This window comes from Condylura cristata, unplaced genomic scaffold, assembly GCF_000260355.1.
Source record: "Condylura cristata isolate star-nosed mole 26May11 unplaced genomic scaffold, ConCri1.0 scaffold00015, whole genome shotgun sequence".
Lineage (NCBI taxonomy): Eukaryota > Metazoa > Chordata > Mammalia > Eulipotyphla > Talpidae > Condylura > Condylura cristata.
This window is the reverse complement of record NW_004567116.1, coordinates 47,622,235-47,635,704: the sequence shown is the minus strand read 5'-3', so window position 1 is coordinate 47,635,704 and position 13,470 is coordinate 47,622,235.

The following is a 13,470-nucleotide window of genomic DNA, read 5'->3' as shown; positions in this document are numbered from 1 at the left end:
AGTGTGTTAAATGTTTTGTGTTTTTTCCTCAATTGCCACTTTATATTCTTTGCCTAACATTTTCATTCAGCTTTAATATTTTTACTAGTGATTTATGAATGCTCTTTGAAATTTATGGAAACTTCCCATTTAATAAGTTGTGAGTATTTTCCCAGTTTATTTGTTATTGTATATATTTAGCCAAGCAGAAGGATTTTTGCTTTCACATAGTCAAAATTATCTATCTTTTCTTATATGACTTCAGACTTCTGCACATGTTACATAAAAACAATATCAAATCTATATTTTCTTCTAATATTTTTGGGTTCAACTTTATATTTAGATTTGCTCTTTAATCTTCTCAATAATGCTGTGAGTGAAATTATTAACCCCCATATAAATCTCCATCCATCCTTTCATGTGAGAAAAAAAAGGCCATGACATGGAAATAGTTTTTTATAACTACTTGCTTCTGAGCTTGTGTATATATATATATATATATGTATATGTATGTGTATATATATATATATATATACAGAGAAAGGGAGAGAGAGCCTATATTTATTATGCTGATTCTAAAAAACACAGCTATACTCTTGCTCTACAATATCAAATGTTGATCTTTTAGCAGGTTCTCCTGTTGAAACATTTGCCTAAAAAAGAAACTACTTTTTTAGTGGGAAGTTGCCAGTGTAGCTAATGTCTTATTTACTGAATCTATAAAGTTAGAATGCTAATGCAGCTAGCCTTTCATAGCACACTCAGGGAAACTAAGCTTTATGACTGCAGGTAGAGCTGACACCTGTACTGGGATGCTGTGGAATTTTACGTGAGCCTGCATGTCTAATAGCCTTTCTTCAGAATATGCACACATTCACACTGCAACTAAAGTCCAACCAGACTCCTCCATGATTGCTTTAGCAAGGAACTGTACATGTGCTTTAAAACCGGTGATTTCATTTTTGTTTAATCTTTGCTGGTAAACTTTTCTGAGTTTGCATCATTTTCTGGCTCTAGTCTGTCTGTCTCTATTTGCTAAAATACCCTTGTCTTAAAATAATAATAATAAAAGTAAGTTTTTTTCTTCCTAATTCCTAGTGGAAAAATACCAGTTGGGGGGAAAAAAAAAGATTTTTAGAAGTCCCCTGTACCCCCTGTGGAGAAAAACAATTTAAAATTCTCATATTTTCTGTGGTGCTGAGTGGTTATGTTTTGATTAATTTATTGGAAAGAGCTAAGGGAAATGTGACCTGCTATGACCTCAGGAGAAGAAAATGTTTTTAACTGAAATACTAGGTTCTGCATTTAAAGTCATTAATGAAAGTTGTGGAGTGAAGAAAGTTGAGGATTTGTATCAATTTTTAATGTCCTGGAAGTCACTATTTGTGTTGCCAGTGCTTACAGTTTGTAATTTCCCAGACTCATAGGAAAAGGAACTGGGAGTCAAATTAAGCAACTGCCTTCTTTTACATTGCTAAAGAATCTCCAGCTTAAGACAAGATTGCCTTTTCCGTCTTAAAAAAAAAAAAAAAAAGAAGGCACAAACAATGACATCCAAAAATAGCTATGTAGTCAGAACTGAGGACACTTTCTGAACGCTTGTCATTAAGGAGAAACAGAAAATCCTGCGTTGCTAACTTCTTTATTTTCTCTCTTAAATACCTTGCTTTCTCCTGAAGCTGCCTCACCTCATTGCCCAGAAGAAATGTCCAGTGGCTCTGACAGTGCCTCAGCACCACTGCAGGCTTCAGAGGGGAGGTGGCTTATGCAAAACGTATTAAAGAAAAATCCTAAAAGTCAATGCAGCTTTTCTAGTGAGTTTATGCTGATCTTCCCTGTTGCTGTAAACTGATGAGGAATGTCGTGGCAAAGATATAACCACTCTTTTTTCCTCCCACTATTTTTGCTGCAGTGAGAACTGTTCGTTTCTGCTTGCATTTTGCCAGATAGTTTTAGAATTCTAGCAGAGCATTAAGGCTTCCTAAGGATGAAAATGAGTTTCAAACCTTAAATTGGACTTTGTCCTTTTGGCTTCCTAAAAACTGCATTAATTTGCGACACCCGGTACCTGGCAAGAATGACAACAGACAGTAGGTCTGATAGTGATTTTGAATTATTTTTTTTCTCTTTGGGATTCATGGGAACAGAAGCTTTTATTTTCCTCTCTTGCTCTCTCCCTTTCAGAGCCAGCTGAACATATTACATTCAGCAGCAGTAGCACTGAATCTGTAGTTATCTTATCCCCGGGAATTTTCTGTCTTTATTCCAATCCCATCCTCTGTTATTGATTGTCATTTAGTAATAAAGCTTACTTTGGAAAATTGAATGCATTGCTTTGTTAACAAGCCTAACTTTAGATATCCTTGGAACATGAAACTGATGTTACAGGACAGGGAAGTAAGAGGTAGCGATACTTCTCAGCCATGTAACTGCAGATCACCCCAGGAGAACCCAGTTTACATTTTAGGGGACTTTATGAGAGACGGTGATCCTTTGATCTTGATCCTTTTCCATCCAGAAAATTAGAATGAGACATGTTTGCAGTGATTTGTAGTATATGCCAAACAGGGTGCTGCATCAGAATAGCCTGGAATAGTGCAGAGCCCATATTAAAGCTCCAAAGGGAAATGTTTCTCTTCATTTACAGTCTGTCCAACGCAATCCCATTGTAAACTATCTAATAGGATAACATCAGGGCTCTCCAGAATATAAGTAACTCATTGGTTAAATTTCAATTCTTCACCTCCCGCCCCCCTCTTTCCTGGGTGAGCTCATTCCCCCTCCCGTTCTTCTTCTTCTTCTTCTTCTTTTTTTTTTTTTTAAACCCAGTGATTTAAAATGCTAGAAGGAAAAGCAACTGAAGTCTTAACTTTCAGATGCTGAATTCTCTGCTAATTGAAATTACTGGGCACGATGCTATATATAGCCAATGAAGAGATTTTGAGCTCTCACTCAGTGCCTTCAAGACATGTCGTTTTGTAGTCAGAGAAAACAGAGATCAATGCATTTTCAAACTGACAGAGGGAACGGATGCTCCTTAGTAGCACATGCCCAGGATCGTGTGTGTGGGGCTTGCGCTGTGCTGAAAAGCTGAATACCGGTCCATATGCTCCTTATTTACTGCAATGTTCTTTGCATGTTACTGTGCACTCCGGACTAACGTGAAGGTAAGAGGAGGCGAGCCGCCAACTGGGCACAATATACATGTTAAAACAGCTGCAGAAAATGTCTACCTTGTGTAGCTTCAGGACTTTTCGGATTGCTGGCTGAGCAGGCAGATTATTACAGGTGGTTGCAAGGGCTTTGTTTTATTGTTGCCATGCAGCCTCGCTGGGGGAGCATGTTGGAACCTTGCTGTGAAGTGACCTTCAGGTTTAACTGTTTGTAATTCAGGTTTAAGCTCACACTTGGGGGTTCGGGAGGGGGGAGGAAAAGATGAAAATTATTTAGGTAGGCCAGAACCAAGAAATTAGAAAAGATATAAAGCTGTGCAGTCTGCTTTAGATTAGGATTTAAAGTCTTTCTTTTAAAAAGTGCTATGAGCTGCCTGTGTTCCTGCAGCTTAATTGTTTTACAGCTGGGATTCAAAATTAGTGACTATTATGGTATTAGGATGTGATCTGTGGGATACCTGGACATCCTGTTCATTTAAACAAATTATTATAATTGGAATTTGATGACATTGATCATCCTAACCCTCACTTCTAGGTGGGCTGCTTGCTTCAGTTTTGTGGTCACCCCTGCCCTGGCATTATTGCCCAACTGACATTCACTTGCTGTATAGCTAATGAGTCTCTGAAGTTGAGCCTAAGTTTGGTAGATTTAGCCTTCCTTAAGGAAAGACTGCAGATTTTCTGACACTGTGTTCATTCAGTACTGAACCTGACAGACAGGCCAGCTGTGGAGTTCCAGTTGCATAATTTAAGTGAATTACATCCTGTTTGCATATTGAACTTGCATTTTTTTTTGAAGGAAGTTAAAAAAAAGTAAATGCCAATTCAGAAAAAAAAAAAAAAAAAGATTGTGAAAGGCTGTTAAGACTTAGTACTCCAGATGGGGATCTTTAAAAATAAATTTAATGTAATATGATTTTCCTTTTTATTTTATTAGAGGAATATTTTAATATAGCTACTAAAGTTTCATCTGTTTTTATGAGTTTTGTTAAAGAATTCCCTACTCTACCACTTTTAAAAGCCCTTTTGTTTCTTATTTGAAATTCAAATAAGAAACATTTATGTTTTGATGGCCAGTTCTTTTAGCCTGGAAGTGTTCTGTAATCATTTTGCAGAGTTGTACAGAATTTACTTTTCACTACTTTGGAAATTAATTTCAGTATCATTTTCCCCTATGGATATGGTAAATTTGGTAAATTACATTAAAAAGGATATTTTTAAAATATTCAGAGTGCTCCCAAATTATCAGTTTGGATTTCTCCATCACCATTGCCTTTTCCAAATTAAGAGTATAGCATGCACTATTTTCTATGATTAGTGAATTGTAAATATTTTCTGTTCTTCACCTTTTTTGAAAGAGAAGTTCTTTCTTCCCTTCTTCCCCCAGTAAACTCCATAAATAATGAAGAGATAAGAGTTGTTTTGACATTTCATTGTTATATTTGATAAACCAAGAAAACCCCAGCCCGAAGTTCCTTTTATTTAAGTTTTGGGAAATCCCTTTTTCACTTTGGGCTACTAATAGTTGTCTTTGTGGGTTTAGTTTTATTTACTTTCTTACTTAAATTCATAAGCAAAGGAATAAAAGGTCTTTTTACGGCAATATCTAAAATAAACTCAAATGACATTTGATAATTTTTAGCACTTTGCCCAAACTCTACTGAGATATAGACACTTTTAATAGATTAATCAATAGAAACTCAGGTCATATACATTCTTCCACCTAGCATATATAATCTTGCTTTGAGTATTTGACTTCAATTTTTTAAACGCACATGACCTTTCAATAATTAACTCTTGCACTTTCTTGCATGTGTTAATTTTTTTTTTTTTTTTTTTGGGTAACCTTTGCCTTTTGAGATAGCAAGATTTTTTAAGGAGTTTGCAATTCATTTGTGGTCTGATATTTTACCCAGTTGGAGCAATAAAATCTGACTTGATGTGTTAAATTGAATTTCTGTTATATTAAACTTTTAAGGTCTTTGATTTTATTTCCACAGTGCCCAGAATTAATTATTTGCTTGGTTTTTGTAAAGTCTCCTTTCTAGTGTATATCTTCTCTTCTGTCATGATTTAACATGATTGGAATGTGATCCAAAACTTTTAAGGTGGTTAAAATTCAAAGGCAAGAAACATATTTTGTCTACTTATTTTCTGCAATATAAAAACCATTAAGGGCACAATCTTTTATTCTTGATTTTTGTTATTGTTAATTGGCCCTTTATAATTTAGTATAGACAAAAAAGATTTTTTTGAGAGAGGTATGTTTTAATGTTTAATGGAACAAGTCATTAAAACTGGGCTACAAACATACACATACAGCCACATTCAGAAAGAGTCCTGTGGATCACACTTCATTCAAAATCTTGTCTTTCAAGTGTTTTTGAAGACAATTATAATGAAAACACTAATTTAGAGTTTAGGGAACTTAGATAAATAGGAAATAGTTCTTGCTTTCAAGAAGCTTCCAATCTCAGAAAGGACACAGACAGCTGTTTGAAGTGTTTTAGGAGCATTGTAGTGCAACCGTGACTAATTTTAATAGACTGGTCAAAAAAAATTTCACTGTGAAGTCACCTCTGAGTGAATCTTGACAGCTAATGTTTTATAAAACAGCCTGTGTGAGAAAGCCATAGCTTGCAGAGTGAACAAAAGACATGGAGTTAAGAAGTACCACACTCTGAAGAAAGAGCTACAAATAGTTTAAAATAAATAGGGTATGGGGCTTTAAAAGGCTGTATAGTGAAATAATAGGATAAGCAAAAATAAGTAAATGGGAGCTAAAACCTATGGTAAGAATTGACTGAGTAATCAACACAATCTAACTCTTCAGAAATTATTACTTTGCCACCTATTTCTAGAAAGAGACCTTTCAACAGAGTGAAAATAACTGAAAAGTTCTAACCAGGGATTATTATTTATAGTCTATCTTTTCTTGTATTGTTAAGTTGTTTGAGTTTGATAAACATATCATGCTGGTTTGGGTTTTGTATAAGAAGAGTTGTCTATGTCATTTAGTATGACTAGAATGGGACATTTATTCACTGTTGGTTTAGTGGAACTGGCTCTTTTTTTTCTTTAAAGTAACATTGCATTAGAACAATACATAAGTTTCAGGTGTGCATAATTGAGACTCAACATGTATTTACTACATTAATTTCACTTCTAAATGACCAATTCCAACTCTCACCATACTGTTTTGCCCAATTTACTTATTTATTTACCTCCTGTTTTGGTAACCAGTATTGGTCTTATGTCCCAAAATTTATTTTTGTTTTGTTTAGTTCATCTCTCTGTTTTCTCTGTATATCACATCTAAGTGAAATCATCCAATATCTGTCTTTCTCTGACTTATTTTAATAAATATAACTCCCTTCAGTTCTATCCATGCTATGGCAAAAGGCAAGATCTTAGTTCTTTATGAAACTGAAAGGGATTATTCTAAGTGAAATAAGTCAGAAGGAGAAAAATAAATACTGAATGGTGTCACTTATATATGGACTTTAGTGAAACCAAAGGATCAGTAAGGTTGACCCTTGAAAGCAGACCATAGATCTAAGACATTCAGGAGGGCAGGGGGTACACATATCTCTTTGAATTAGTATTTTAATGTTTTTTTTTTTTTCCTGGTAAATGCCCAGAAGTGGGATAACTATACTATACGGAAATTCAATGTTCTGTGGGAACCTCTCCATACTGTTTTCCATAATGGCACACCAATTTATAATCCCACCAACAGTGAATATATGTCCAATTCTAATCACCCTGTAGTTTCTTATCTTTAGAATAATAGGAAATGGCTCTATTAAAGTAATACCTTTTGCTAAGTAGTTCTGTGTTCCTCCTCATTATTTCCCACCTTTCATCTTTCTTCTATATGAATATACACAAACCACAATTTGTTCTTGTTAACTGAAATAAAAGTCTTGGTGATACACAAAGAGTTTATCAAAATGGGAATTTGAACTGGGAAACAGTTGGGCAGATTTTACTCTATGAGAACTGTCTTTACAATTTTAAATTTGATTTTAGTTTTGTATAACATGGACAAGAAGAATAGAAATAGTGAGTTATTGGTTGTAAAATGCAATTACTCCTTACATGGGACTTCTGTTTTAATTTGTAGGTTTAGATCTGTTGATTTCCTAAGATATTATGACTTAAGGAAGTGTTGATGCTGTCTATGTACTGAGGAGGGTAAATGCTGGAGATTAATCATTTTCATCATCTTCCTGTCTGATAAAGCCTGCATGTGTCCCTGTTGTTAAAATGTTCTTTAACTGGCTCTTTGGTTATTGGTGGAGGCTGGAAAATTGTCTTACTTACAGGCATTAGATTCCTGAATAGCTACTACACAGGACAGAGCCTATATTGACATTAAACTTATGTAAATGGCTTCCCTTTCTTGTCTGCTAGATCATGGAGTGCAGTGGGTGCCAGAATGTTCAATTTATCTACAATCATAAAATCAATTGAAAGTATTAGACCCATTTTACAAGTGGGTCTCTCTCTCACCAAGTGAGAGAGTGACCAGTTACTCATTTCCATAATGCGCCAATGCAAATCTTACATAGATTAGGCTCCTTGACCCCTTGTTTACTAGTAAATCCTATTGCTACCCCATAGAGCAAGAATTTTGCTCTTTTATTTTTTAAGCTCCTTGAGTGTAAATAAATATGAGAACATTTTAGAAAGAGCATAACAAAATTATTTTAAAGCATGGTCTTTTAGGTTTCAAAAGACTTACGTTTGGCTCTATCTTCCTACTTATTGTGTAGAAACAACTTTTTGTACCATAAAGAAACTTTCTTAATAACTTGAAATAAAATTTTGTCCCATCTATAAGATAGCAGTAACAAATAGGCATATAAACAACATAAAAATGTCCTTCACTGTATTAAATAATTTAATACTTGAATAAGTAGAGGCCATTAAATAGGAGTTGGACTTCTGAGTTGCCTTCAATAAAAAACATGTTAAGAAGTTCTAGGAATTGGGCCCAATTGTTCAATATCTATAATTAATGAGAAACATTTATATATAATATAACCTTCCTCAACAGTATCACCATTACTAACTACACATGCATATTAGCTAACATGTTAATGCTTTAGAAGTGAGAATTTCAGTTTGTTTTATTTACCTTCATATCATCAGCATCAGGAACAACGTCACCTATGTAACAGGTGCTCAGTAAATATTTGTTAAATAATTACATTAACTGAGTCCTGGGTTTCTTTTTATTACTTACTCAACTCTTTCCCAGATAATTTATTAAATTATCTTGAAGGAGAGAAAAAGCAAAGTCATAGATTTTGAAATATTGCAGGCTTGGGTTTGAATACTGGATTTGGTAATCACAAACCATTCACCTTCTTTCATATATGCTTTTGAACTGCACAACTAGGTTGTAGAACTATGTTAGAAAGAATCAATAATTCAAACCAAAACAATATATTGAATTTCTAAACACTAGAATTTGGATATTCATAATTCTCAATTATATTGGGCCTATTCTGGAAAGCTGCTTTTTTCCAAACACCCCACTCTTTTCTACATCTGAGGACTTACTAGAATTATTTCTTGCAGTGAAAACTTCTCTGCAGGCACATGCCTGTTTAAGTTTCATGCTTAAATTAATCCCAGACATACTAACTCCAACATTCCTAACAATAATTCTTATATCACCATCTACCTTCACTTGCATTATTGTATTATATAACTTGAGTATTATATTGTTTGTATTATGTTTATTGTTTTGTATACATACATACATATATATATATATATATGTATGTATACACACACATATTATTATTATTTGTATTATATTGTTTGAGTATTTCTCTCAGCCCGACCAGATTTTAAGTACTTTGAGGACAGGAACTATACATAGCTTTTAAATTGTTCTTCCTTGCATTTTGTTTATATTTTAAAATTCAAAAAAAATAATTGATGGACTGACTGAAAAGGAAACTTAGAGAAACTCTGTCTCCTTTTGTTTCTGATGCCTACTCTTTGCTAGATTCCCTGTCAAATCCCACACAATGATACTTTTAATAAACATTATTTATTGTAGGCAGGGCTTGGTGTCATGAATCACAATGTGTGGATAGTTTGTGTAATACCTATGGCTCATCCAAATCAGGGGTGGCTCCTCACATGGTTCCAAATGAATATTTACCTATTTCATGATGCCAATAGTGTTTTATTTCCTCACTAGGTCCTTATATCAATGTCTCCAAATAGTTTTAAGCCTGCTTAGTATATTGGTCTTAAAATACCTAAGTTACTTAGTACATTGGATTTATAATTTCTATTGAGGATCTCTAATTTAAAGCTTTTAAAAATAATGTAAGAAGTTAATAAAGAAAAAATATAGCAGTACTATGTACCTTTTGTCAGTCTCTTATTGTAAATCATGAACTCCATAATGAGTTTGCACATATTCCCTCAAAATTCTTCCAGTGACCGATAATGTCAGCATTATTATCATTATTTATAGATGAGGGAAACTAAAGTCTAGGAAACAAAAAATAACTTGCATAATATATAGCTCTTAGGTGCTTACTAAGCTAGTTTTTAAGTTAGGTATGTTTCACCCTAAACCTTTTTAAGAGCCTTTCTAAATAGAAAATATAGATATGTGATTATAACTAGTATGTCATAGACACCTATTAAGAACCAGAAATTAACTAAACAATAAGATTGCATCTCTTTCACAGAATATGACTTTACCATTCCTTCTCTTGGCTCCTTTCTAATAAATGATAGTCAGAGACAGAGCTCAAGGCTTTCTTCTATATTCTACATTTATTTATTCACCAGATACTTAATGAACATTTATTATGTGTCAGGCACTGGCTTAATTGTCATAAAGCAGACAGCATCCTTACCCTTAGAGAATTTAAGTTCTACTAAGTAGGTGTGCAATAAATATATAGCTAAGAAAAAATACATAGTAAATAATGATTAATATTAAGGAAAAAGAGCATACAAAGAAAGTTGAAAGCATTACTATGGGGAGGGTGTGAGGTTATAAGGGTTTGAAGATTTGATACGATGGCTAGAGAGTATCTCACTAGGAAGATTTATTTTGTTGTAAGGAAAGGGATTAACCATCTAAGAAAAGGTAACAAAAATTGCAAAGACCCAGAAGTGGGAGTCTGCATAGAATGCTAAGAAATGTCTCCGAAGCCAGTGTGGTTGGCAAAAGGAAGGGCAAAAAAATGTCAAAGTGAGTAGGTAATTAGCGCTTTATAGGTTGGGCTTCTTCTCTCAGTGAAATGAGAAGTCAGTGAGGTTTTGATCTGAGAAGTCAACATGATTTGGCTAATGCTTTCACGGGGTCACTAGGCTGCTGTGTCAAAAAAGACTTTAACTGGGCTAATCCTGGGGCAGGGAGACCAGTTAGGAATTCCTAAACTAATCCAGGTAAGATATGTTAATAGTTTAGACCAGAGACAGAGGACAAATTACCCTCTTGTAGAAAAATTTACTTTGGATATCTATCCTCGGTTTTTCTTGCCCTGTTATTTGGTTCTCTTCAGCTGCGAGTTATCTTCTGTATTTGATCATTATTAATTCTGTGAAAATGTTTTCATTATGGTTGCCATTGAAGTTTTACTGATTCTTAATCCACCAAACATTTTGTAGGGTAGGTTACCCAAGACCTGTATATTCAAGATTTTATTTCCCTTTTGGAGTCAGACTTTTTGATCCTGAGAATACACACCACCTCAGTTCTATACTGAAAATCTGTACTAAGCTGTTTGAGGGCAGGAACCATGTCATTTGTATGCATATCTTCAGTTGCCTTGCAAATAGCAATACATTTTTTTTTTTTTTTTTTTGCTGAGTGACTAAATGAATGAATGTTAACCCCTTAAGTAACTGGATATATTTTATAGAGTACCTATTTAGTTTGGGTATGAATCCAACAAATAAGGGTAGACATACAGTTAAGGAGAAAAGATTCTGCCTTCTATTTTCTCTCTACTGGCAAAGTATCGCTTATTTTATGACATTATTCTCCAACACCAGAACCTCTAGAAAACAGTTTGGGAATTTAGAGGTGACTAAGGTAATTCTTATTAGAAGACAAGTTTGGGAAATCCTGTCTTTTGAACTATGTTTGGAATTAAAGTCAATATGTATACTGAGAAACTTCTACATGTTAATATTTACCTAAGTGATTATGCCAAAAATTTTCAAGCTTTTCAGAATGCAATCCATAGTAAAAATATAAACAAAGGTGACAACTCAGTACAAGGTTCTCAAAGCAATGCTTGGTTAAGGGTTACTATATATACTACAATCAGGCACATCTTAGAGAAAACATAATTCTTACTGATCATTTAAAACTGATTCTTTAATTAACTTTTAATAATGAGTTTGAAGGATGTAGACAGAATGGGTCATAATTCACAGTATGAAAATAACTCATATCTAAGTTGCTTTAAAAAAACATGCAGCCTCAATTAGGATTATGCAAATGAAAAGATGGTGAATTTTCATAATCAGTCAACACCAAGCTGGAAATGTGTGAAAATCTTGCACTGAACTCACACAGAATAGCTGTCCATGTAGCCTGTTCTATTTACCAGATAAGAATTCAAGTTCTGCATACACTTTCCTAGCCTGAACCCTTGGCCTAAGGGCCATCTATTTGCATTCCACTGCATGCCCAATAGCAATAGCTAAAGTTTCTGGGATGTCTGTGTTGTGCGGGATATTGCTCAAAGTAATTCATTTGTTCCATTTTTATAATTACAGTGTGATTACCATGTAATTACATTACAATTTAAGAAGGATTTCTTTAGTTAACAGATTTTTACACGGAATATTGGTTTATAACATTATATAGATTTCAGGTCGACACACTTTTATATCAACCTCTTTTTTTTAATTTTATGCTCATTACTAAAAATCTAGTTTCATCCATAACTATAAAATTCACTCCTATTACCCAGTTTACCCAGACTCTTCTCACTTTCCTGGTAACCATCATTTTGTTCTTATCTATATATTTATGTTTTGTTCATTCACATATGTATTTATCTACCATATATGAATGAAATCAATAAATCCGAAGTCCTTTTCACATAATGAGTATAATACCCCAAGGTTCATCCAATTTAGTGTAACTGCAGGCTTTCATCTTTTTTTTTTTAATATAGTTTGTAATATTGCATTGTGTGCATATGCCACAGCTTCATCCTGTTTCTCTGTTGATAGATAATTATGTTCTTTTAATCTCTTCGCTATTGTGAATAATCTTGGGAAAAATCAAAGGGTGCATGTATTTCTTTATAATTAGTGTTTTCACATTTTTAAAATAAATGCCCAGGCAGTGGGGTTACTGGATACTCTGATATCTCTATTCTTAAATTTTTAAAGGAATTTCTTTATTGTTTTCCATGAAGGCCACACCTGTCTACATTCCTAACAACCATGTAAAGCTTTATTTTTCTCCACACCCTTATCTGTTGTTAATTTCTTTTTCTTTTTTTTTTTTTTGGTAAAGATTTATTCATTCATACAGAACTGGGGTACAGGCCAGAGATGCGGAGGGTGAGAGGCTTCACCAGAGACAGAGTGGGGAGCAGAACAGGCAGATGGACTAAGTACACTGCTGAGGGGAGCAGCCGGCGGGTCAGGAGAGGTCTGCCACGCCATGTGGTCACCTCCGGGGCAGGCGGGGATCGAACTCATGGGGAAGTGGCTTTAGCTTCTCAGTGCAGTGCTTTAACCCGCTGCGCCACCAGGGAGGGCCCCGTTAATTTCTTTTTTAATAAAAGCTATTCTCACAGTTCTGCAGTATCATTCACCGTAGTTTTGATATTTATTGCTCTAATGATTGGGATGCTGTAGATCTTTTTATTTGTCTGTTAACCATCTATATATAAGTCTTTTTAACAAGTATCTATCAGTTATTCTGTCCATTTTTTTTAATTGGTTTGGTTTGTTGTTGAGTTTCTTCAATTCCTTTTAAAATTTTGGTTTTGCATGATATTATGATTTAGAAATATATATTTCCATTCATTAAATAGTGTTTTTGTTTTAACCATGATTTCTTTCATGGTACAAGAACACTTTAATTTGATGAAGTCAGTTTATTTATTTTTGCTTTTGTTTTCTTAGCTATTGGAGAAGTGGCCACAAAGATACCAAGAAGGCCAGTATCAAAAGGCTTGTCATCTAATTTTCTTCTATATATTCTGATTTCAGGTTTTATATTCAAATCTATTCAAGTCCATTTTAAGTTAATTTGTATGCATACTGTAAAATAATGTTCATTCTTTTGCATTTGGCTTTC